General features: G+C 31.5%; 1 protein-coding gene across 6 annotated transcripts in view; it reads right to left on the reverse strand.

Annotated features, from left to right (window-relative positions):
• LOC145242166 (uncharacterized) overlaps positions 1–27466 on the reverse strand; it is a 252042-nt gene that overhangs the window by 48800 nt on the left and 175776 nt on the right. For 2 of the 6 annotated variants that reach the window (XR_013862664.1, XM_080105144.1), the window contains exon 4: positions 14260–16101. The exons of the other annotated variants lie outside the window; for them this stretch is intronic. The gene's annotated coding sequence lies outside the window, so the exon portion shown is untranslated. Of the gene's footprint in view, positions 1–14259; positions 16102–27466 lie in introns of those variants that run through there. 6 annotated transcript variants of the gene reach the window in all.

Here is a 27466-nt window from a genome sequence, read left to right on the forward strand (position 1 = left end):
ATTATTAATTAAAAAAAAAAAATGGAATTTTTTCAGATACCGCCCTTTAAATTTGGCCCCTAGTCACAATAACCTTGTACATGTCAGTGGCAATATTCCTATTTACTTGTTTCTCTACAATGACAAAGTTAAATATCAAATCTTAATACGAGGAACATCCAGCTCCCCTAAATGGGGCACTCTGGATTGGAACAAACATGTAAATTGCCTTAACCTAGAAGGATTTCTCCTTCATTGATTTAGGACAGAATAGATTAAGAGTAGCATCAGCACAGATACTACGCTTTGTTTTTAGCGAAAAGGGTTAGGAAGGGTTAATGATAAATAAAAGTAAAGAAAAAAAATTAAATGTACATTTGTAAATCATTCGTGCTTGGATAATTTCGTCTGATCAAACCATGAGCGTTCGTGCATGGCTTCCAAGGTGGTGATGATTCATGCCAGCACTAGAAGCTCATGTCCTTTTCTTATCTATGATACAGGAGTAAACATGTGCAAGGCTGCATGTTTAGTGACGTGCATATATGCATACTATAGGCGGCAGGCCTGCAACGAGACAAATATTTAATGAAAAGAAGCGACACTACTCAATAAATGGTTTGATCACCACCAAAATTTGATATTTTTCTGCAGACAAACGTAATTTTTAAATGTTTAAAAAAAAATGTTTCTTGTACTGCAACAACTTTTGAACATGACAAAACCGACTTCAAGTGCACAATTACATAACCGTCTGAGCTCCAATCTATGCCCCCCTTGCTAAACTTTCACAAAAACACTCGCCTAGCTAGAACCACTATCAACAATTACCCCTCCCTCACTCTCTATCTGTGCCTAAAGCTAAACACAGATTCCATGAACAAAGCTTCTTTCCTAGAACTGCCTGCCTGTGGAACACTGTTCCACTGGCCTGCTTCTCGGCTGATTACAATATGGTAGCCTTTAATCCAATGTAAACAAGTTCTTGTCGAACTGTCTCCTTAAATAATCCAAATTCAACCCAATCTACACCACTAACGATTACTACACTACCACCTTACATTTATCAACCCTTATCTTTGAGTTGCCTTTGGGTCTTGATAAATGATGAGTCATTTGTAAAAACTTAAAATTTAAAAAAAAAAAGGTGGGAAAAGTTGAATGAAAACAAACCGGTATCAAAATCGTTCCAATAGAAAAAAAAATTATAAAATATTTAAAGCAAATATAAATTCTACTTAAATTTTACTTTTATGAAAAATTATTTTTTGATGGAAAGAATTGATGAAACAACTTTTATTTATTTATTTATTTTGGTACTAGTCCAGCTTTTGAACCAGAAAAAAAATGCACTGTTTTTTTCGATCTAAATCCTAAACTAATTCTAACCTAACCTAACTCTGAGTGATACTAAGAATACAATTACGAATTAAGATTTCTACCCGGTTATGGCTGATAGAACAAGAGCAAGCTAACTCTTTGAATTAAAGAAAGGGTTCCATTCCAAATTCCATACAGATTCCTAAGTTCAACATAAAGATTCCCGAGTTCAACAAGACACACTTGAAGGAGGTCAGAGGTTACATAGGTCGAAATATTGTGACACTTTGTTCTTACTTACTGATGCGCCTGTTGGGAATATAGGTTCTAAATCATCCAATGACAAAACTAATTGGACGCCAAAGTTAATTTATAAAAAGGTTTATTAAAAATGAGAACAATACAGAAAAAAAAAATCAGAGAGACAGGTTACTTGGGTATAAGAGAGAAAAACTGATATATAGATGGATAGCTTGCCTCACAGCAGCTAACTACATTGGATACGACACCTTGAACAGATACTCTTTGCTTGAAGTGTCGCTAGAAAAAGAGATAGAAAATCTTCATCCAGAAGTTAAGCAGCTTCATTGACTTCCATTCTGGGGTCACCTGTGACCGTTAGGCGTCATTCAAACTTTTCTATTCAAACAATGGCTTTCTTTATGCAACAGTAAAATTAACATCTAAGATGAGAACAGTAGTCTGAATAATACAAATAATACAAATTATCAATCCTCATCTACAAAATTATGAAATATTATTTAGTTTTTCTTCAAATATCATAAATTAATTTTGTAACTTGAAAGATTAAAGAATATGTGACACCTTGCTATTGAGATGAATACAAAAATAAATGGAATGTACACTTTTTTTTTCAAAGTCAGATTTTAAAAAAAAAAAAACCTTTTGTGTTTCTTTTTAAATTATTTTTTAACTCCAAAATAAATGTTACTAAAAATATCAGATACAAATCAGTTTATTATGGAGTTATTTTAAAATATGTAACACAGCATTTTTCAACCTTTATACCCTTGCATAATCTTTCAAATAAAATACATATCTCAAGAAGTGCTATAATTGTTGAAAAAGGGAAGAGTCTCTGAAGAATGTGTGTATGCAGTGTAATGTTGTGTAGAACTAAAACTTGACCAATGAGGGTTGAGGACACAAGATGCATAAAGAGAAGTGATATAAGAATGTTACAATCGATATGTAATGCAAGCTTTTAAACAGGTTTAGTTCTAATAGGTTTAAATCCGATGATGTCATAATATAATATAGAACAGTATAGAGCAATATGTACAGGAAGAGTCGACTTTGATAGTATGGTCATATCTAAAGAAGGAATGAGAGTTCTTGGGTTAATGGTTGCAAAATAGCAAAGGTAGCAGGCTCACTCCATATTGGAAGACCAAGGAAAAAAATGAGAGGAAGAAATAAAAATGAATTTGAGAGAAAAAGATATAAATAAAGAAACGGCCAGAGATAGGTTAGTTTTGAAGTCAATTTCTAAAAGACGTTAAATGAATGCGAGTGTGTAAAACGAGCATTAAAACCAAACATGATGATGATGATGATGATGATGATGATGATGATGATGATGATGATGATGATGAAGGAACTACTGTGCCAAAACAAAATAGCATAATCTTCTTGTTTTTTTTTATAATGATATATGTCACATGAACTACTAACGTGGGTAAATGACATAATATATATTTTTGAATAATCAAAAATATATATTATGTCATATATTATGATAAATTGTGTGTGTGTGTGTGTGTGTGTGTGTGTGTGTGTGTGTGTGTGTGTGAACAATTCTCAACTTACGTACTCAACAAATTTTGGATCTACAGACTTGAAATTTGGTATATAGGATATTCAGGCATGTGAAAAAATTTTTAAGGGGTTTTCATCCAGAAAAAAGGTTGCTAAGGTGTCAAAATTGAAAAATTGGTACGTAGGGGTCATTGAATTTTTATCTGTTTGCGAACTGTTTTACAAATGCACATGTATGAATCGTTCATGTGACAGATTCATTATGTTAAGAATAAGTAGATTTGAAAAAATCTTTTCAAAGAACGTGTCAAGCTGGCCTAATGGATATCGTATTTGACTCACTGTCTTTAGATTTGGGTTTCGTTCTCAGCTCGAGTATTTTTTTACTTACAAAAAGTGAACTGCTTAAAAAAATCATAATACTCGCATGCACATATCTCAGTTTCTTTCCATTATTTTTACTTCATTTTTTTTAAAGGAATTTTAACATTACGTTTAATACCTACAGTATTTTTGTTTATAATAAATTAACATTCTGTATTTATTAAAATATAATATTTATGAGTATCTTACAACTGGGCGGCCTGCTAGTACTAAATAAAAATTATACCGTCTTCTTATCATACTTTATCAAGGAGTTTTCATCCACAAAAAAATAAATAATTCTAAACTAAAACAAAAAAATATACATAAGTAACCAATATCATAATCTCATTCTCTCTCTCTCTCTCTCTCTCTCATATATATATATATATATATATATATATATATATATATATATATATATATATAAAATTGACCTTGTCTGTTTTAGGATCGGTCTCTACCAAACTCCTCTGTCGATTTTTGGTCTACAGACGTGAAACTTGATATATAGGCTATTTGGACCTTGAAAAATATTCGATTTTATCTTTAGCCAGTAAAAATAGCCGGTCAAAATTTTTTAAAAATTGGAACTTGGCAGATGTAAGTCAACTTAAAGTGCTTCTGTACACATGCACAAATATGCATTTATAGGTTAAATAAGTTTATGTTTGAAAGTTTTTATATGCATATAGATTTAGGTCAGACTAAACTAAGGTTGGATCATTAAATGTTTTGATTTCGATTATAGCAGATGGCACTCAAGTGATATTTTTTTCTTTTAAACTTTTGAAATCACTACTATATATCGGGTACAATATAATAATCAATAGAGAATTGGCTCTATAATAATAAATATGAAATCTGCATGAATTAAAAAATTATATTTAAGCGTATTTTACGACCGGGAAATGCGGGGTGACTTGCTAGTATAATACCTATGATAGAAATTCAAATAGAACAAAAACAGATAATCACTGCATCAGTTTATTTACTTATTTTATTTTTTTTTAATTTTATTCACTCGGAACAAAGCATATTGCCACTTGAACGTAAGGGGTTATTATTTGGGATCATATCTACAGGGACACTATGTAAGGAGTTAAGCAGTAAAATGTTAGTTCACATTACATTTAAATTTCTGCAAGTTAATACAGTCAAGGAAGCAAGAGACCGGGAGGGAATTCTAATCTAGCAGTTTGTGGGAAGAAACTATTAAAATAGAAGGCTTTCCATCATCCACAGTGAAGAGGTTAGATTTTGCTGTTTGTCGGATTAGTTAAGGGTATTTACATCAAGGTGGCACAAGTGCTACAAGTTTGCCAGAGCATACTTCATTAAAGTACTTGTAAAACAGGCATAGAGATGCAACTTTGTGGTGATGGGACAAAGGTTGGAGCTTGGTTGATAGTGCAGGATCTATTTGGTTGGAGACTCTTTTTTGGACCCCGCTCAAGAGGGAGAGACTAGTGGTAGATGCAGCAGCCCAAATGTGACAACAATAATCCATGCATGGGCGAATAGTGACTTTGTAGAGATACAGGATACTTTCAGGTGTGAGTAACCTTTTAGCACGGTAGAGAAAGCCCACCTTCTTTGCAGCAGCCTTGGCAATGACCTCAATGTATTTGTTCCAATTCATGTTGCCTGTGAATGCAAAGCTGAAGAGTTTGAACAAAGAGTTTTCAGGTAGTGTATCATTAGCCATGGCAATCAGTGGTTGAGAAGGCTTCTTGTAATTATTAAAGGAAATAAGCTAAATCTTGTCAGTATTGAATGTTATGATTCATTTATGGCCGCAGACTCGGTTTTAGCCATTTCCTTAGATTTGTATTCATTCATTTTCCCCATCAAGTCTGTTATAGTGTGATGCAAATGTATCCATCTCAAAGACAATTTTAACAGGGAGGCCATTTATGAATATCAGGACTAATAAAGATCCAAGAATCGACCCACATTTATATACTGTTGGTTTGATGTACGTGTGGCAACAATGCATGGATGAATGGTGGCTTTGTAGTGCTACATGATCCTGACAGGTGTGAGTAGTTTTCTAGCATTAGCAATGTTGAAAAGACAGAGTAAATCAAGGCAAAACATGTCATCTAAACTAATAAATGGGCTAAGAAAGTTTTGCTTTCAGTGTCATTTTATAAAGTGAAACATGCTAAGTGGACAGTGACTACTGAAGGTGGTTTCACACTATCACTGTACAGTACTGTTAAGTATAATAATGTCTATGTTACAACATTACAATAACCAAGAACACATGTTAAGTAATATTACGTCTATGAAATTAAAGAAGTAAAAACTGTATTAACTTATCTGACTTGCCGTGGAAATCTTTTGCAGAACCTTAGGGAATACCAGTTGTGAAACACTAGTCTAATATTAAACAGCTGTTAATTCTCTCTCTCTCTCTCTCTCTATATATATATATATATATATATATATATATATATATATATATATATATATATAGAGAGAGAGAGAGAGAGAGAGAGAGAGAGAGAGAGAGAGAGAGAAAATAAAAAAGGAACAAACCGTATTATGTGTTCACCAACGTTTCGTCTTTATTTCGAGACTTCCTCTGGGTGCATGAGATTAAGAAACCAAAAAATATACCAGTACAAAATATTTGAAAAAGTTTCACGTGCACAGTGTGACGCAGTTCTATTTAAGAGAAACGGAAAATTGATGTTGGAAAATCAAAAAGGAAGGGGGGCTGGCGCTGTTAAAGAGAAGGAAATTTTAGTGACGTCATATAGTCGTTAATTTAATTTTAAAACTATGAACGCAAGTTTATATTCTTATTGGGAAAAAGATATATCTGTTGAAATTTAAGTATAAGTTTGTAACAGGAATGAAATGAGTGTTTTTTATGTAATTTATTGATTGAGATTATGTGTTAATTATTACAGGGGGTGTTTGAATGGTGTGAGAAAGTTAACCTGTGTCCACAGTTAAATAATGTTCTTTTGATAACAGTTTACTTATTAATGGCGCTATGTTATAGAAACCTCCACGTTGTTTAATAGTGCTTGAAATTGCGATAAGCGCAGATTCAAGGAGTCTCCGGCGCGGTTTATTTGAAATAAATTTAACTACTTTTGCTTGTTTAAAATCAAAGGTGTGGTTATGTTGCAATGAATGAGAGAATAATGCACTTAGAGAATTGCTATTTTTTATATCTCTTTTGTGTTCATTGAGCCTTTTTTCCAATTTACGCTGAGTTTCACCAACGTATTTATGATGGCAATTATGGCAAGGAATAGTATATATACCTCCATCGGAAACTGGTTTGTTATAGAGATGTTTCGTGGTTTTTAATATATGTCTTATGGTTAGTGATGTGATTTGTATGATAGGAATTTTTAGTTTGTTTAGTGTGTTATAGATTATTGTATTATTGGTGTGTGTAGGTAAAAGAAGATGTCTGTTTATGAGAGAAAGGTCTGGTGTGTATGATTTTTTATTATTATTTATTCTGGAAAATATTTGTGTGGCTTTTCTCTTAGCATTCAATATGAAATATGTCGGATATTGCAAGGTTTTCAAAATGTTTGTAAGGTATTTGAATTCTTCGTCCAGATATTCAGGACTGCAAATTCTGAAAGCGCGTAAGAAGAAACCAATTATCATCCCTGTTTTTATTTTATTGTTATGGTGTGAATAGAAATGCATGTAATCGTTTTTGTGTGTAGTTTTGCGGTGAACTTTGAAGGATAGTTTATTATTGGATTTTATTATAAGTATGTCAAGAAAAGGTAATGAGTTATTGTTTTCTGTTTCATAGGTAAACTTTATGGAAGGTTCGACTGAGTTTAATTTGTCTGTAATGATATTTATGCGCGTATTTTCAGGAAGAAAAATTAAGATGTCGTCAATGTATCTGAAATACTCTGTGTTTGGAGGTAATCTGAATTTGAAAGGACCAGATTCTAGGAATTCTAAGAAAAGGCAAGCTAATACTCCACTAAGAGGGTTACCCATAGGAAGACCAAAATTTTGTTTATAGAAATTGTTATTGAAATGAAAGTAAGTCATGTTAGTTATAAGTCTAATGATTTTTATAAGAGTGTCGGGAGGAAAAGGTAAGCTAATGTTAGATTTTTTTAAATGTTTAAGGAGTAGATTCAAGCATTTTTTAATGGGGACATTAGTATATAATGATGTTATATCTAAGCTGTGAATAGTTTTGTTTTGCACGTTAATGTTTTTATTTTGTTCAGTAAATCTCCGGAGTTCTTCCTTTTTGATTTTCCAACATCAATTTTCCGTTTCTCTTAAATAGAACTGCGTCACACTGTGCACGTGAAACTTTTTCAAATATTTTGTACTGGTATATTTTTTGGTTTCTTAATCTCATTCACCCAGAGGAAGTCTCGAAATAAAGACGAAACGTTGGTGAACACATAATACGGTTTGTTCCTTTTTTATTTTCTCTATTTTGTCGGAATACTATTTCCATTATTTTCATCATATATATATATATATATATATATATATATATATATATATATATATATATATATATATTTGCTTTTTAAATAAAAAGAGATAAATTATTTTAGTCCCCTCACATGTTAGAGTAAGGCCACCTCTTAAATTTTACTCACTTAAAATGGGAAGCACCAATATGCCTCTCAGACAAATGGCTGCCAAACAAAAGTCTTTGTTAGATACTGGGAGTAATGATATCAACGAATATAATTGATTACTTAGAGTAAACACTACTTAGATATAAAAACAATCGCAAACAACAAATCCAAGCATTTAACCTAATGGTTTTCTGCAGAAATGAAATATGAAAGTTTCTGAGTAACTTACTTGACATAAATATATTTTCATACTAATATATATATATATATATATATATATATATATATATATATATATATATATATATATATATATATAATTATTAAATACCTATAGACACTAGCGCTTAATCCTTTCAGGAATCATCAATGCAGGGTGTCACGATTAACGTCAGTCGAGAGATTCAAATTCGGCAACGAAGCTATCTCTGATTTCATTAGCAAGGACTAAATCCATTCGGCCACTGTCAACCACAAAAAATATCGTTGAAATTTAAACATTTATTTTGAAATGTTTTTAACGTCTTATATATATATATATATATATATATATATATATATATATATATATATATATATATTTATAAATTTTGTTATTGATTTTTTAAACGATATTAAGGTTAGCGTTTTTTAGAAAATCGCCTATTATTTATTTGGACGTAAACAAATAATATTTAATTTAATTTATTTATTTATTTATTATTATTTTTAAACAGTCCAGCGTTTTAATCCATTACACTATGATGCCATAGACAATTTACTGTTTAGTTTTTATCGTTTATATATTTACATAGTTTTTGTTGTTGATTTTTTAAACGATATTAAGATTAGCATCTCCACCTTGGAGATCGAGTGTTTTTTTGAAAATCGCCCATTTTTTATTTGGACATAAACAAATAATATTTTATTTATGTATTATTTTTTAAAAACAGTAATCTACGTACATGCATGCATATATATTACGTACATGCACATGTATATAAATATATATATATATATATATATATATATATATATATATATATATATATATATATATATATATAGAGAGAGAGAGAGAGAGAGAGAGAGAGACAGACAGACAGACAGACAGGCAGACAGACAGACAGACAGACCGGCATCAGACAGACAGATAGACAGAGGGTGGTTGATTTGTTCTTGAATAAGACATATATTATAATGGCATGTTTAATTAATAATTCTAGTTAGCAAATCGCCCATTTTTGTTCAATATGTTATCGTTTAACATTAGTTTGTTTTAAACAAGTTAATTACATATATTCTTTTATGAATAGAATAGAAAAATTATTTCAGGCCCCACGTGCTAATTTGATCCACGTGAAAGTGGCGAGCGCTAATATGACTCTCACATAAAGGTATAGGTTTTGAGAGAAGTTTAGCCATTGGCCAACAATTGGTTCATGAACAAGAGTAAACACTGCTTAGATTTAAAAAAAAAAAGTACTCAGAGTTAATACATCCATGTATTTAGCCTGATGATTTCCGGCAGGAATGAAACATGAACATTTCTGTGTAGCTTACTTGTCATAGATATATTTTCATACAACCACATTGATTATATGTATAGGCTAACATTTGATGTTTTCATAAAAACAAACGCTTCACTATGCAATAATCAGTAATTTCGTCTAAACTGAATCATTAGATCCGTTATCTTCACTTAAGGCTTCCATAACATTCTGATCAAGTATAGTTTTGAGTAACGTCATTCGTTGTTTGTAGCTGTTTTATGAGTTTGAATATAAAACTCTCACCTATGATATTTTCTGGTGTCAAGGACTGTGATGTTAGAACCATTCACAGCACTGCACTGTGTGTGTGTGTGTGTGTGCGTGTGCGTGCGCGCGTGTGTGTGCATATTTGCAGTGAATACCTGACCTTTTGAAACTTTCAATTCTAAAAAGTCAAAGCAATCTGCTTCGAAATTGACAAACTTACTGAAAAGCATTAGCAGTCAGTGTGTGTATATATATATATATATATATATATATATATATATATATATATATATATATATATATATATATATATATATAGCAATTATAGTATGGGACGAAACTACATAAAAATTTGCAGACTTTTTGAAGATTATAATACTATTCTATGCTTAAAGTATTAGTATTGGGATGATTAATTGGAATCGGAATCGGGAATTGGAAAAATCAGAACTTTTGAGTTTATCGGAATCGGAAAAATTTGAACCTATTTTCTGAGGCAATAAAACAATTTTTAATAATCTTTTTAATTTGATTTTGTTTAAAACAAAATCTTCCATTGCACGCAGTAATTATAAAATAATAAACATTATTTAATTTTAAATTACTAGTAAAACTAAAATCTACAGATCACTCCTCCATAAGTGTAATTTTACGTTTGAGAAAATATATGCCCATTTAACATGTGTTTTTATGGAAATCGAGAAAAATAACAACTCTATAGTTAAATATTTGGAGATTTATAAAGAATCGGAATCTGTAATTGTATTGGAATCAGGAATTTAGTACGAAATCGTAATTGTATTGGAATCGGGAAAAATATTGGAATCATCCCTAATATATATATATATATATATATATATATATATATATATATATATATATATATATATATATATATAAAGAACAAGTAGTTAATAAAACATGTTAAAAAACACTTTGAAAAAGAGTTAAAAACATATTTAATTTTAAAAAAGAAAACACTAAATAAGTGGATAGTCCTTAATCCACGGAGTTTCGAAGTGTTTTTTTAACATGTTTTATTAATACTTGTTCTTATTATAAGCGCTATCTCCTATTTGGTTTTATCGAGCTTTTACATCTGGTTGAGATTACTTTATGAATATTAATTCTTTAATATTTATAATATACTTTAGTTTTGCCATCTTGGATCATTTTGGTAAACTTTACTGTAATTCTTATTATATATATATATATATATATATATATATATATATATATATATATATATATATATATATATATATATGGTATTGATGAAGGGAAGAATTATTTATTCCCACATAGAATTAAGATAAAATGATTTTCCATATGGACAAATTCGTTTGCGTATCACAAATAAAGTAAAAAAAAAAATCAATAACATCTATTAAAAAGTGATACACTCTTTCCACTAAGGAGGCTTAACTTAATGGAAAAACATTGGGTTTCAATCTCTGAAATCCTGGCCTTGGATTCTACTAATTTTAGCCATGCTGATGAGTCATGAGATAACAAAACACATATTCATGAATAATTATATTAGAAAAAAAATATGACCGAGACGGGCATCACATTGGTGAAGGGAAGAATTATTCCCATTTTAATAAAATGTTTTTCTATATGAATAGCTAAATTCGTTTTCGTTTGAGTATCGTAATAAAGAAAAACAAATAAAAGGCATAAGGGATTATAATGTGATCTATATAGTTCTATGAAAAAGGGGTAAAAAGTATTTTGAAACCTTTTGTGAAAATTTAGATACTTTTGATTTTTTGTGAAATTTTAACAATAGGTATTTTAGGCATCAATTAATAAATATTCCACAAATTCCAGTTTAGAGTATTTTCAAGTGTTTTTAGGGGGCATATGAGCGAACTTGAAAATACAAATATATCAGATTTCATTAAATTTGATCTATAATCATTAGACACCAATTAAGGAAGATTCTCTGAATTTCAATTTCTTCTTAAGACTCCTTAAGCTTAAGCCTTAAATTTAAGACATTTTCTTGAATCAAAATCATGCAATGAATTTTAATTAAAATTACAATAAGGATTCTATATGTAAGGTTTAGTCTCATTGTCTTCATAAGGAATATGCTAACTGTTCTCTTCAGGGATGTATTTAACGTCCTGAAGTAAATATGAGGACCATTTTTTATTTTAAGTACCCGTCGTTAACTGGGTTCAAAAACAGCCTACAGAAAATGGACTCTGATTTATGAAAGTATGATAGGTTATGAAAAGAAAGGGTTGTAAAGAGATAGCTTCGAATTTGGGGGTATCAAAACCAAAGCAAAATATGATGAAAGTAAAAATAAAATAAATAAACCCCATAATTTATTATACCATACCTGTTCACACTGAAACACTTATCACAATATTCTGTGGATCTATATTAAAAAACCTTGTTAAACTTTGTGACATATTTCCATTCTATGGAGGTCAGGCGTGAACGAACGCTCCATAATTTTATTATACCATATTTCTTCAAACTTAAACATAATTATCAAAGTATACTTACGCAGATAGATATGAAAAGTCTTTATTAAAGTTTGTGTCTATTTCCATTCTATGGAGGCCAGGCACGAACGCGACCCCACAATTTTATTATACCATCCCTATTTAAGTTAAAGCATACTTATCAAAGTATTCTTATGTACATGTATATCAAAAACACTTGTAAACGTTTTTTTTTAATTTTTTAATTTTTTATTTCCATACTTTGTGAACCAGGTGCGAACGCAGACCCCACAATTTTAATGAACTACTGTTCTGCAGGATCAAACATACCCATTCCTGTGTCTCGATACATCTTCTATCATTATATTTAATCAGTTTTTTAAAATAGTCAACCATATAGGATCCTATTTCTGACCACACACACACACACACACAGCTTTATATATATATATATATATATATATATATATATATATATATATATATATATACACTGCGTATCAAATTATTAACGAGTTTACATTTTTAATATTTAAGGAACGAGTTAATAAAAATCCATGAAATTTTGAGAAAATGCTTACAATACTATTCAGCTACTCCAGTCAGAAAATAAAAGTATTTAAAGCAGTATTAGCGAAACTATGGCAGAAGATAAGAATATCTATAAATTTCAGTGTGTCAAGTTATTAACGAGGTTGAGAAAAAACACAATATACACATAACTTGTTTATTGAAATAATTTTCAAACATTTAATGAACTAGGAAAAATGTTTAGAACACAATAACTACATAGCAATTTTTACATTGACATAATTAGTAGGGGATATGCGATCCTTTTTAGTGAATGACTTGTAAAAGACGTTGGTCCACAGAATTAGTCAAATTTGTGATTTCATCAACAGTTATTCCTCGCGATACCTCTTTGAGAGCATCCCACAACTCATCTTTGCTCTTAAATTGGCGTCCACTTGCATAGAGGCATCACTTTGGGTTCAAATCTGGAGAATTTGCAGGCCACTCCATCTTCCGTAACCCAGAGAACCGTAGTTGTCGCAAATACTCTTTGCTTTTTCTTGCTGCATGCAAAGAAGCATTATCCTGCATAAAAATAATGGTTCTTCTGAACGTCAACCTTTTCTTCTGCAGCCATGGATTAAAGTGCTCTTTCAGAAAAGCTATGTAAGCATTTGACGTTATTTTTTATACCTTCTGAGACTTTCCATGGGCCAACTAAAGTACCTTCAATAATCCCAGCCCCAATCATTATCCCACCGTCATTTTGTTGGTGCCTTAAACACTGATGACGATGTCGTTTTTCTAGGACCCATCCCTTGTTCCAGCCATTTGGTCCATCAAGAGTGACACGCACTTCATCCGTGAACAAAACTTTGGAAAAATCCGTTTTACTATTGTCCTCTTCCCTTTTCAATAGGTTTTGTATGTGATGTTGCTTTAATAGAGGCTTTGTCAAGGCTTAACAAACTTTGCCACTTCTTTCAGAAGGCAACATTGAGTACTTTTTAAGACATTCTTCAATCCGGCTTAGTAAAAGACTTCTCGACTTGTCTGCCCAGGGTTCTTAACAACTTCACGTTTAATTTGGAGTAGAGAACGACGTGAAACAACTCTAGATTTATCTTTATCAGCTCTCTTACGTATCTTTCTAGGGTTATTGACAAAGTTCTTCACAGTTTGATGGTACCTTCCTATCATTTTCAATATTTCGAAGGTAGTTTTACCTTTTGCTAGTTGTTCTGCAATAATACTTTTTTCAGAATTACTCAAACCACCTTTACGACCCATTTTATTGATGAAACAAACTGCCTTGTTAATCATTTGACATACTCTAAATACTATGGATTCAACGACTATTATGGCAAGTTGTTTACATTGGACAGAACAATACAAAAATTTCACAGTACGCACAGCTCAGCCTTGCCAACATTTTTTTTTTTTTTTTTTTTTTACATGGGTGTCACCACTTATCAAGGCCCAGAGGCCACTCAAGGATAAGGGTTAATAGGTATACATTAGTCATTGTGATTTTAGCATAGTAAACAGTGGGAATTTTGTAACTTGGATTACTTAGGGGGACGATTCAATTAGAACTTGTTCACATTGGACTTTTTCTTTTTTTTTTTTTCATAGGTATCAACACATTATCAAGGCCAAGAGGCCACTCAAGGATAAGGATTAAAGAGTGTACAGTAGAAATTGGACAATATAATAATCATTAGAAATGAAAATTTGTTAAATTTGATAACTTATATGGAACGGCTCATCAAGAACTTATTTACGTTAGACTTGAAGACAACCATATTGTAGTCAGCCGGAAAGCAGGAAAACGGAAGACAATTCCACAGCCTTTTCCGAAGCCTTTGATACGAAACTACCGCTAAGTTTCTGAAACTGGTAAAACAATGTTATCTCGTTAATAATTTGACACGCAGTTTATATATACTTGGAAGTTGCTCTGCATTACTTGGTCGTTAAATATGCATAAGTATGCATAAATATTATATTTTAATTGATGCAGATTTTTTATTCATACAGTCAATTCTCTACTGATTATTATCCAATATATAGTCATGATTTCAAAAGTAATAAAACAAAATAATATGACTTGGGTGTCATCCATTGGAATTAAAGCCAAAACATTTAGCTCTCTAGCCTTAGTCATTATTCATCGCTCCAGCATCATTACCATCTGAGATACTGAAAAATAGGTATGAAAGATTAAAAATTAAATGAATTTAAGCTATGAATGTTTAATTTTGCGTATGTCAAAAAGTAACAGCAGAGTAACAGTTTTATTCGATTTACTCCTACCAAGGTGAACTGCTTTTTTTTTTCTTTTTTTCAATTTTGACTCCTTAGCAGCTAGTTTTATAAGCTAAAAACAAAATTGAAATTGTTTCATAGGTCCTAATCCCTTATATATTAAGTTTCAAGTCTGGAGACCAAAAATTCAGAGAGAAGTTTGGTAGAAACTTTCCGCACACACACAGATAAGGTCAGTTTTATATATATATATATATACAGGGTGGAATGATAAAAGTGTCATACTAAAGAAAACAACACTACAGATTTATTTTAAAACTTTTATTGAAAAAATCAATTCAGATAACTTGATTATGTAGTAGAGCTGACATCTATTCAATGAAGCCCCCTTCAGTCTTAATCACTGCCTTGATATGAGTCTGGAACTGGGAACATGCCTTTTCCACAAGCGCTGGCAGGAGCTCGGTGAATACTAAACAGATGGTAGTGATCAGGCTGATTTTGGTGTTGTGGGAGGTCATGTTGGTGATGTTCTTGATGTATGACCAAACGAAGTAGTCCAATGGCTTCAGGTAGGGGGAGGAGGAGGGGCAGTGAGAGAAGAGTACAATGTCGTGGCACTTCTTCTGAAGCCAAGCCTGGGTCTCCTTGGACATGGGCTGGCGCCAAGTCCTGCTGACACATCCAGGGTCTGCCAGCGGTGATCTGATTGCACCAGGGGATCACCCCACTCTTCAGTACATCCAGGTACACTTTGGTGCTGACTTTCAAACCGACTTCGAAGATGAGAAGTGGCATGATGCGGCCCTCACTTAAAACCACACCAAAGACCATAACCATGGCCGGAAACTTTGTTTTCATCACCCCAGGCATGTCCCTGTTATTCCTGGCAATCCAGTGATGCATATTGAGGATGCTGGAAATGGTCCTGTTGTCATAACTTGGATTGGTAGAGAACATAAGCTGTAGAGCAGCACATCTTCGATTATGCTTGTTGAGATTGTATCACTTTCAGACATAATGGAAGGCTCCTATCGTTCTTGGGATTTGTACACAACTGGCCAACTAGTAGATAGTCTGTAACAAACATAGAAAACAGGTTTTCATCAAACAGAAAATGGAATCCTGTAGTCTTTTCTAGGGAGACAATTTTATTGTTCCACCTTTTATATATATATATATATATATATATATATATATATATATATATATATATTAGTGGCCTGGCAAGGCCACAGAGGAGACAACCGAAGCAGCAAAACTGAAGCTGGCTTGCAGGACACTATATATACAAATGTAGGCAAATTTGGGCATATTTTATTGGTTTGAAAATATAGGATTTTTTTTACCAATTGTCTATAAATTTTAACCATAGAATAGTATTATAATCTTCAAAAAGCCTGCAAATTTTCATGTAGTTTCATCCCATAGAAGATATGAGACTATCTTCAGTTTTGCTGCTTTAGGATGAATTTTGCTTAGGGTTTTTCTTTGCTTGGTTGTCTCCCCTGTGGCCTTGCCAGGCCACTAATACCACTATACCACCTTATTTGGCAATTTTATAAGTTTCAAATTTCAACTATTGATCAGAATTTAACAAATGAAGGCTCGTTGGAAAGATAATGACCTGGATTGTGTAGTGGACTATGTGACATTTGCTTTTGAGGTTGAACATTAAGGGGATCATCCATCATATGGAGCCTATTTTTCGCACTTTTTTACAGTCATAAAATATTTCAATCATAGTTATTTGTTTCCATAGTTTTGCATATGAATTACAAAATATCAGATATTTCCCCAAGTTTTAGTCTCCCCCTCCATCAAGGCCAGAGGTTTTGGGATATATATATATATGCGTTTGCTAGAACTTTTTTATCCTAAATTCTACACAATTATGCAGAATGTAGAAAATATACATAAATAAAATTGAGCATAGTAGTTAAATGAAACCGATCATCCAATAAGGAATATTTAAAAAATGAATTAATTAATGAAATTCGTTTTTGAAAGTAATTTGCAAATTAGTTAACCTTTCTTTAGTAGCTCGCATATCCATGACTGAGTATATTATTTTAATAATTTTTAAATAGAAAAAGTAGGCGTTTAATATCAATGTAAGTGCAACAAAAAACTCAGCTTTATATATGTATATAGTGTAGTAAAAAAATAAAAAATCGTCCTCATATTCACTTCTTTCTGTCCATCTTCTATAATATAAAGGGCAAAAATCTGCTTAAATGTATGTATGTATGTATGCATGTATGTTCATATGTCTCACAAAACTTTCGACAGTGGTGCCACACTGCCTCCTCACAATAACGGCTAAAAGCCTCTAAGCTGGAATTGCGACCAGTACCGTCACGGTATTATGAAAGGTGTCTCTTCCCATTCCACTAGAGCCTGCCATAGCAGTAATCGTCGCTTGTAGTGGTGGTGGTGGTGGTGGTTTCGTCAGTGGTCTTTGGGCAGTCATCAGATAACTATCACCATGCCGATTATATGGTGACATGCATGAGGGATGTTGATGGAGGTAGTTTGCTCTTGTTTCGTCAGCCATGACCTGCTAGAAGCCTACCTTTGTAAGGATGATACAATTGCAAATTACTTAGATTTCTATGTGGTCATGGAAGAAGTACGGATATTACATCAGTTGAAACATTGTGAGAATAAAATCAAAGATGAGAGCAGTAGCTTAAATAATACAAATCTTAACATTCATTTTATATATAAAGTAAAAGTAAAATATTTAATTTTAAAAAAAGGTCATCTTCGGGCTCATGGATTTTCAGTGACTGAGGGAGTGGCACTCATCTGACAAGACGTTGCAATCATCATGTATGTTTGCCTAAAACTTTCGATAGAGGTGACAGATTTTCACAAGATCAGTATCATTTTAAAGCTCAACCCCTTGGACGACAAATATTGAAAAATTGGCCAAAAACATTAATTCATTCACCCTCAACTGGACACTTTTCTACAGAGAGGTCGTTTTTTTCGCCAATATTTTCAAATGTCATACCCTCTTTTCATTTGTCTAGCCTTAATTCAAACCTACATCACTTCCTGTTTATCGATGGGTGCAACAGTAAACACGTCACATTTTTTTTTTTTACACGTTCCTTTCCTCCATTGCGGTACGGGTTTGAGCGTGGTTACCATAATATGATGGCCTAGCGACGACTATAATTTAGTCTAGTGACGTCATGAACATCGGTCTGTTGAAATTTGGTCACGTGTCTCATGACTAAACCGGAAGTTGGTTTAAAGTTTTGGAGGGTTAAATAAATTTAAACATGCTGTCCAGATGTATAGTTCCAAAATGCCGAAGTAACTACGAAAATGGACCAAAAGTTACTGTGTTTTCATTTCTCAAAAAAAAGGGAAATAATTTACCAGTGGATTAATGCAATTAAAAGAAAGGATTTTACTCCATCTAAATATAGCAGAGTAAGTGTTAAAATGTTTGAGATATTTAAAAAAAAAAGAAAAAGAAAAAGTGCCTTTTTTATTTTTATTTATTTATTTTTTTAGAACATGAAAGTATGTATATAAAAAATGAATTTTACATGAAATTTAAGTTATGTAATAAATTATTATTTAGAAACTTATTTAAAATGGGGAGTATGGTGAAAATATTATGTACTTTCACCTAACAATTTAATAAAAGCGATATCGTGAAAACAGAATTCCTTGTTTAAATAATTTTAAATAATAAAAATCATTTATCTTTTTAGTTCAACTATTTTACTGTGCAATATTTATATCAGCATGAAATAGATTAAACTTTTTTTTTTTTAAGTTTATGACCGTTTTTGTTATCCCAAAAGCTTATTAATAATTATTTGTGGTAAATGTCGTGGCCCTGTAGGTGTCAGAATTTTGGAGAATATATTTCCAAAATAAACTATTAAAATTGTTTAAAAAAATAATAGAAATATTATTTTTTATTAAAAAAATGTGTTTACAAAATGCCGGCAATAAAAAAAATAATATTTCTATTATTTTTTAAACAATTTTAATAGTTTACTTTGGAAGTATATTCCATAAAGAAAATAAACAACCCACTTTAAACAGAGAAATTACGAGTTTTGTATATGTTATTTGCAGTTTTGTGTTAGGGTTGTCAAAAATTCCCCCCAAATTCTGATACTGCTAGTGGCGCTGTAAACGAAAATAACGTTTAAAATTGCGGCAAACGAGTAGTTTCCAAGATATGAAGAAATGTTAGTTTTAAAAAATGGGGGATCACTTTTCTATAAAAATTTAACGTAAAATGAGCACCCATTTTATGGCCATCGTTTCTTTTTTTTTTTAGCGCTTTCTTTTTAACAAATAAAAGCGAAGAAAAATGAGTATGGCCACCTTTATGTTGGGGGTTGGGAGTCAACATACAATGAACACAGTTTAACGTAAAATGAGCACCCCCTTTCAAAAAGTGTACACAGAATTTTTGTCGGGGAGAGAGGGGTCAACTGTAGGTGCTCATTTTACGTTTAGTTGTGTTCATTCCTACTTCACCTTGTTTCAGGTGAAAATGTAATTTTAAAAAAAAATTGCTCGTTGCCCATGTAAAAATTTTTTTAAAAATTGGCCATAAAGTGGGTGGTCGTTTTATGTTAAATTATCACCCCCCCTTTTTTTTTAACTAACATCTCTTTATATCTTGGAAACTACTAGTTTGCCGTAATTTTCAATGTTATTTTCGTTTTCAGCACCCCCGAAAACCTGTGTAAGTGGTAATTTAAAAGGATTTTTCGAGGGTGGACTAATTCTGCACATTTACCTTATTTTTTTTATTTTATTGTTTTTTGTCATGTAATTTTATTTTATTTTTTTTTTTTTGTATTAAGTCAAATATGGTACGATTTTCTTTTAAATTATTTCTTTAGGTATGTGAACTTCATTTTCGACCTGAAGACATACAGCGAGAGGCATCAGCATTTGATGAAAGGACTGGAAAGACAATTAGTGTTAAATTAAAAAATCCCTATCTTAAGGATGGTGCTATTCCTCGAATATTACCAAACTGTCCCTCCTATTTATCATCATCAACCACTTTTAGAGAGTCTCCTAACGCAAAGAAAATGCGTTTAGAAAATTCTGCTCTTAAGCGTGCATTATGTGAAAGTGTTGCTGACGAGTTAGAGTTACGGAAACGTAAAACTTTCCATAATATTGATGATTTAGAAAAAAAAAAATTAACGTTTATAGATAAAAATTATTGGATTTCTTTTAGGCAAGACAATACCATCATTATATGCCATATAAAGAGATGCCCATGCCCAAAAATAAAAATGTCTATGGTGATTGAACCGGACTTGCCCGTTAGAATATTCTGTAGTGATGTGGAAATGAGTGCTATAGGGGAGTATAGAATTCCTAAACATGTAACGGAGGAAAATACTCTTCAGATTTTGATGGAAAACATAAAAAAAATGGACATCGAAGAACAGGAGATGAAATCTTCTAATATAAGTTCTTTATTAAAATTAATCTTATCATTTTTGCTATTAGTGCAAGATGAATCATTTCAATATTTTAATGCCATTAAGTTCATATATGAACAAATTAAAATAATGACAATGAATAAGGTTAATTATTCGAGTGAAATGATGGTATTTTCTTCCTTATTATATAACTGCTCCCCTAGAGGATACAGACTGTTAAGAGACACTAAAAATGTAATTTTACCATGCTATTCAACCATTCGAAGATTAACCTTATCAACTTCTATGAATCCTGTCATTGAATAACACGATAACAATTTTCTCATGTATATTAAAAGTAAGTTCAAGTTACTAATGCAGAATGACATCACAGTATCTTTACTTGTTGATGAAATACATCTGAAACCTTATCTTGATTATAAAGGTGGTAATATTGTTGGCTTAGCTAACAACAGCAATGAACCTGACACAAGTGCATTTGCTTTTATGCTTAACAGTGTATTCTCACAATATAAGGATGTTGTGCATGTTATGCCAACTAAATGTCTTCTAGCTGAGAACTTATTTGACATAATTAAACGTGTAATAATTGGCTTAGAAGATATAGGGTTTAAGGTATTATCTGTTATAACAGATAATAATGCAATAAATAAAAAAGCTATGTCTTTCTTTTGTAGCCCATCAAAGCTTTCAATTGTATATCTCCATTCAGTTAGAATGTCTAGCCCTCTTTTCTTCTTATTCGACTTAGTGCATATATTAAAATGCATTAGAAACAATTGGCTTGGCCAAAAAGATGAACGTAAATGCATGATGTTCCCAAAGTTTTGTTATAATGGAAATCATGAATTAGATAACATCCAAAGTGTTCCATTTTCTAGTTTACATAAACTTTATGCCCTAGAATCTCAATCACTTGTGAAATATTGCTATAAGCTGACTTCAAACGCTCTTTCTCTGACTACTTTTGAAAGGCAAAATGTTAATTTGGTTTTGCAAATTTTCAACGAATATACTATTCAAGGTTTGCTAACCTTAGGAAAACAGGAATGCTTGCCAAATTATGCAGAAATCGCAGAATACATTCAAATATTTTATATTTGGTGGACAATACTGAATGTGAAAACATCATATAAAGGTTGTCGACTTCATAATAAATATGCTAATCCACTTACATTAAATAGTGATAATTATAGTTTCCTAAATGTGTTCTGTGACTGGTTAGAAACTTAGAATAGCATTCTTGGAAGAACTGGTAAGTTAACAAAGGAAACATATACTGCTTTGCACCATACTACTTACGCAATTTTAGAATTGACTAAATATTGTATAAATGTACTGAACATGGCATATATATTACCAGGAAAGTTTCAGACAGATAACCTTGAGCCAAGGTTTGGCCAGTATCGCGACAACTTAGTGGAGATCAGTATAATATATCGATACGTCAGGTGAATGAATGTGAAAAAAAACTCAGAATGTTGTCAGTTTTAAAATTGAGCTTACCAATTAATAATCGAATTATTGAATTGAAAAATTTAAAAGAAACTAACTGGGATGAAATGACAAGGGAGCAAGAGTTACATGTCTATAAATTTAACATAGATGTAATAGAAGATGATGTTAATCAATGCAAGGAAGTACTTCCTGTTATATTATACTTAGCAGGTTATTGCTGCCATGCAGTTTTCAAAAAACTGAAATGCAATAGCTGAAAAAATTTAATATCCGGGAGAGAGGCTGTTGAAGAAATAGCTGAATTAAACAGTTACTTTCAGGGTATTAACAGAGGTTCTCTGCTATACCCAAATGATATAACTAATAATTTTGTCTTATATAATTATATAATTATAAACAAACTTACAAAATGCGATTCTTTTTTACATTCGATTCATCAGAGAAAATTAGCCATGTACATAGCTTTAAATATTTTGGCTGATCAAAATCGATTATTTCATGTTGACTCTTGTGATGATGGTCACACTATTCAGCAAATTGAAAAAATGCTGATATGGAGATTATCGAATTCCCTTATAAATGATTTTTGTTGTAAAGAGAATGACAATATTAGTAAAAAAAAAATATCAGAAAAAGAAAAATTCAAACTTTTAATTAAATTCTACAACAGATTTTTGAAAAGTTTTAATATTCAATGTTTGAAATATTTCTGCCTTAGTAACTTTGTTTATACTAACATTTGTTTGAATTTAATTTTTAACTTATTGTTTGTTATTCAGTTAAACTAATTTATTGTTCGTTATTCAGTTAAACTAATTTATTGTTCGTTTTTCAGTTAAACTAATTTATCGTTCGTTTTTCAGTTAAACCAATTTATTGTTCGTTTTTCAGTTAAACTAATTTATTGTTCGTTTTTCAGTTAAACTAATTTATCGTTTGTTTTTCAGTTTTGATTTTTAAAATATTGTTTTTTGATTTAAAAAATATTTATTGTTCATTTTTATTTATTTCTATTAAATAAACTTCAGTTTCATACAAATCAAATCGTATTCCTTTCTTTTTAAACCTCTTAACAACTTTTCTCCCTTTCAATTCGTTTTTTATTATTAATATTTTTATTATTAATATTTTTATTATTAATATTGTATGAGTTTCAGTACAAAGTATCATGTTTATCTTTTTTAATCCAATTTTGAAGTTTTCTAACGCTTTCTGTAAAAAATGTCTGCTCATTATCGACAGTCTGTGTTCCACTTATCTTGCTTGCTAGGACCTATGGCGATGACGTCATTTTTCAGCTGACAGGCCATCTATGACGATGGTCACGGTCTGAGCCTGTCTGCTTACTACAAGTTTTTTTTTTTTTTTGCTCGACACACACCTCCAAACACCCAGACAACGCCGGGCACCCAGGCTAGTATGATAATAAAACTATAAAAAATAAATAAAATAACACAAACAATATTTGATTAACTCGCACCAAATGGAAATCCTTTTTCTTCTTCTCCGTACCCCTCCTAGACTCCCAATTCGTTCATTTTTCAAAACAAACCTTTATAATTAATCCTATGTTTTGAAATTGGATATAAGAGTGAATGCGTCACAAAGTTCTTAAAACAACAGTTTTTTTCAGTGTTTAGTTGTTTTTTTTTTTCAACCTTCATCGGTGACTATTTATCTTTGCCGGTGTAATTCTAGCCATGTGACCACTGAAACCTTTGCTTGATTTGATTCTCTTGCATGTCTGTGTGTAGTTTTATAAATTCAAGATAAAGTCACCTTTACTTATCACTAGAAGAATACTCCTCTCAGGACGATTTTGATTAATTTGTACAAACAAAAAAGGCTTTGAACTCTTTTTTTTTTGTACTTTTACAAAATTGAAATCACGATATAATGATAGTGAACTACTTTTAGTTCGCTGTTTTTTTTTTAATATAATATTTAAACAGGGTAATTATTCTTTATTTTCCATTTTGTTTTTATTTACTCCCCACCCCCACACACACACCTCCAAACACCTGGGCAACGCCGGGTGCCCCCTACCCCCACTAGTTCAATATAGAAAGTAGATCGGCTAGAAAGAAGGCCTTTCTTCGATGAGGGCTGGTATGCCAAAGCACTCAGTGGGTCGTCAGCTTCTATGGCAAAAGTTGACGAGTTGTTGTGGCTGAACAGTGGCAGGTAAGAGAGGGAGAGAGAGAGAGAGAGAGAGAGAGAGAGAGAGAGAGAGAGAGAGAGAGAGAGAGATCTGTATTGCTCGCAAGTTGAGTTCTCTCTGCTGGCTAACTGTAGTTCCCAAAAGGGGTTAAAAAAGTTTCTTAGAATACAGATGAATCAATGCGCCCCATCAGCTAATTGGTCAGTGCATGGCCGAATCACTCAGCAGGGAGAGAGGGGAGGTATTGATTCACAAGAGAAAATAGATCATTACTTTTTTTGCTGTTATATACTATTTTAATTTTGATTAAAATGCATTACATGATTCTGATTCTAGAAAGTGCTTACAATTTAAAGATTAAGCTTAAGGAGTTTTAATAAAAAATTAAAATTCAGGGAATCTTGCTTAATTACTATGGATCAAATTACTAATTTTTAATTAAGATGGAACAAATTCGAATGGGAAGCTGTATCCAGCCGTGAGGAACCTAAACATGATCACTGAAAACAGAAAGAGAAGATCACAAAAATGAATCGTTAATGCAGGATATATGCAGAAAATGAACAAACAATAATGTGTTAACTTATGTTTATAGTATGTGAAAAGTGTCAGTGATCTGTGAATCAAGAGTATTTTTGGTAGGAAGCAATTATCATTTTGGCTGGGAGGTGATAGTGATTCAGTGGTGTCTCAAGTTCGAATCCAGTTCGTTCCACAAAAACTCACACAGATTCTCGAGTTCAAAATGAAAAAAGGAAGTCATGTCACCAAAACGTGATAATAACAGTTATGAGAACAGTAATGTGACTAAAATTATTTCAATACTAAAATTATTTTAATACTAAAATTATTTCAATACTTTAATTATTTCAATAATAAAATTATTTCAATAATAAATGCTACCAAAAAGAAAAAGAAACTTTTCCCCCATCAAAACATTTATAACAGTAATTATTCATGGAAATGAATTATTTTGCTTTACCTATTAGAGCAGAGGTCTCCAAAGTTTTCAAACTGGGAAGGCTATATTGCTGACTTTTTAGAGCTTAAAAAAAATGGACTTAGATGTGTCTTATACTGGAAGAATTCCATAGAGAGTAAAAGTCTGAGAGTGAACAGTTAAGGTAGTAGTGTCATTTGATAGAAGAAAATATAGGAAAATATGGTAGGAATTGATACGGATAAATTTAAGAGAAAGAGGGATACATAAAAACTTGGCTAGAGATAAATAAATTTTGAAGTCAATTTCTAAAGCTGTCCAACACATGCCAGCATATAAAACAGATATTAAATATCAAAATGACTGATCCATTCCAAAGTAGCAAATTGAAAAGTCTGAGATTGAAGATGTGTGGAAAATAGATGAAAAGTTGACAAATGCAAAAGAAATTAATATTTTACTGGTTGAATTCTTATTTATATGACACATACCTCAGCAAGTCCAGAACCTCACATTTAGGTAATGCCACAAATAAAAAAGTTCATATGAGTTTTATAAAGTACTAACCTTCAAATAGTACACGTTCAAATTTTAACCCAATCAGGTTATTAGTTTACAAAATACAGTTATTTAAGTGACACTACTGTTGTAATTTTTCAAAATAATAGAAATATCTGAATGCTTTCTGATGGAAAAAAATACAGTTTAAGCAAAGTAATCGCTTCATATGTGTTATTCGGACTCTTGTAATGAAGTTACTGACACCTATGTAAATGATCAAGCTGAGGTGCTAGCGTGACGTTACAGAAATAAATGGATATATAGATATTGGGATATTGGAGGAAGAAAAAAAAAAGAAGAAAGAGGAGAGAAAGCGCATGTCGATGTGAAAGACTTGCTAATCCTTTAACCCTTTGTAAGATTGTCGGACGACCGTGAACCGGTTATAACTGCAGATTAAGAAACTTTTAAATGTCTTTGCGAGGGATAAGCAGGAATGCGATCAGACTCTGTTAGTTTTGAAAATACCTGTCAGCAGCAATAAATACCTTTTCTTTCAACAGAAAAAAAAAATAACTTGTGTTTTACGAATGGTTTCACGACATCAAATGGAGGTTTTTATGGAAAAAGATTTGGTTCCAACAAAGAAGCAATATTGGAAACAGAAGCATATTTTGAAGCCAAAAACAAACTATTTTACAAAAAAAAGAGTACCAAATTTGTTAGAGAGGTATTTGAATCAGCAAATCAAGCTAGAAGTAGACTAGTAAAATTTTACCAAAATATTGTTTTTTTAGTGATGCCTGGGACTTATTGAGTGATGTGCTATATAGTGTAGCGACTATAATATAAGGAATGAAAGCAACAAAGACACAAATACGTGTATTAATTAAAAAGTAATGCATGATTTGCAAGGAAGTTTTACCTAATAAAAATTAGGGTGTAATGCATAAATATTATACAAAGTTACAAAATTTTACATAATAGTTTTCTTAGAATTAAAAATTAAATGGAGCAAAGGAAATAAACTACTAGTTAAGGAATGATCTTGTTAATACTTGATTGTGAACAAAATATCAACAAAATTTAATATTTGGTAAGCATCCCTTTATTTTCAATGACTTTTCTGCAGCATCGTCAAGCACATGATATAACTAATTTCTTGCAAAAATCAGCAGATGATCCTGCTTTTTTCGTTTTTTATTTATTTATTTATTATTTTTTTTATTCCAGGCCCTTTTTCTAATTTTATTTAAAACATTTTCTATTGGATTCAACTCGGGCTTTGAGCTGGCACTTTATTAGAACGATTTCTTTTTCTTCAAATAAAGTCACAACTTTCTGAGTCTTGAGACAAGGTGCAATGTCTTGCATAACAATAAATTCGTGAGGATTATGGTATAATCTTGGTGCTACATGATGATGAAGAAGCGTTTTATAAATCTCATCATTGATGTTGCTATGTATGTGGATGACAGGAAAAATTCAAGCAGATGAAATCATTCCCCACATTATCATACTATCGTGACCAAACATAACAGTTTTATTGACACATTAAAAGACAGTATTTCACCTGTTCTATGACGTACATAAGTTTTGTTATCAAAAGCAAATATATAAATCGTGAACTCGTCAGTGAAATAAATTGTATCTTATTGTGTACCAGCCCAAACATGTTCGTGTGAATATTCCAGGCAAGCCCTTTGGTTTTGCTTTAAAATGAGAGACATCAAAGCTGCAATATAGACATGTACTCCAGTATTTTTTAACCTGTGAGCAACAGTTTTCCTTGATATCTTATTATCTTTCCCACCATGTAATTCACGGACAATTGATATAACAGTTTCAAAACAGTATTTGTAGACGTTCTAACAATTCTTTGATCTTCTCTTTGCAATCTTTTTGGAAGTCTGCCAGTTTTTGGCTTTGTATCTA

Source organism: Euprymna scolopes, chromosome 21 (assembly GCF_053919585.1).
Source record: "Euprymna scolopes isolate OS-2025 chromosome 21, ASM5391958v1, whole genome shotgun sequence".
Taxonomy (NCBI): domain Eukaryota; kingdom Metazoa; phylum Mollusca; class Cephalopoda; order Sepiida; family Sepiolidae; genus Euprymna; species Euprymna scolopes.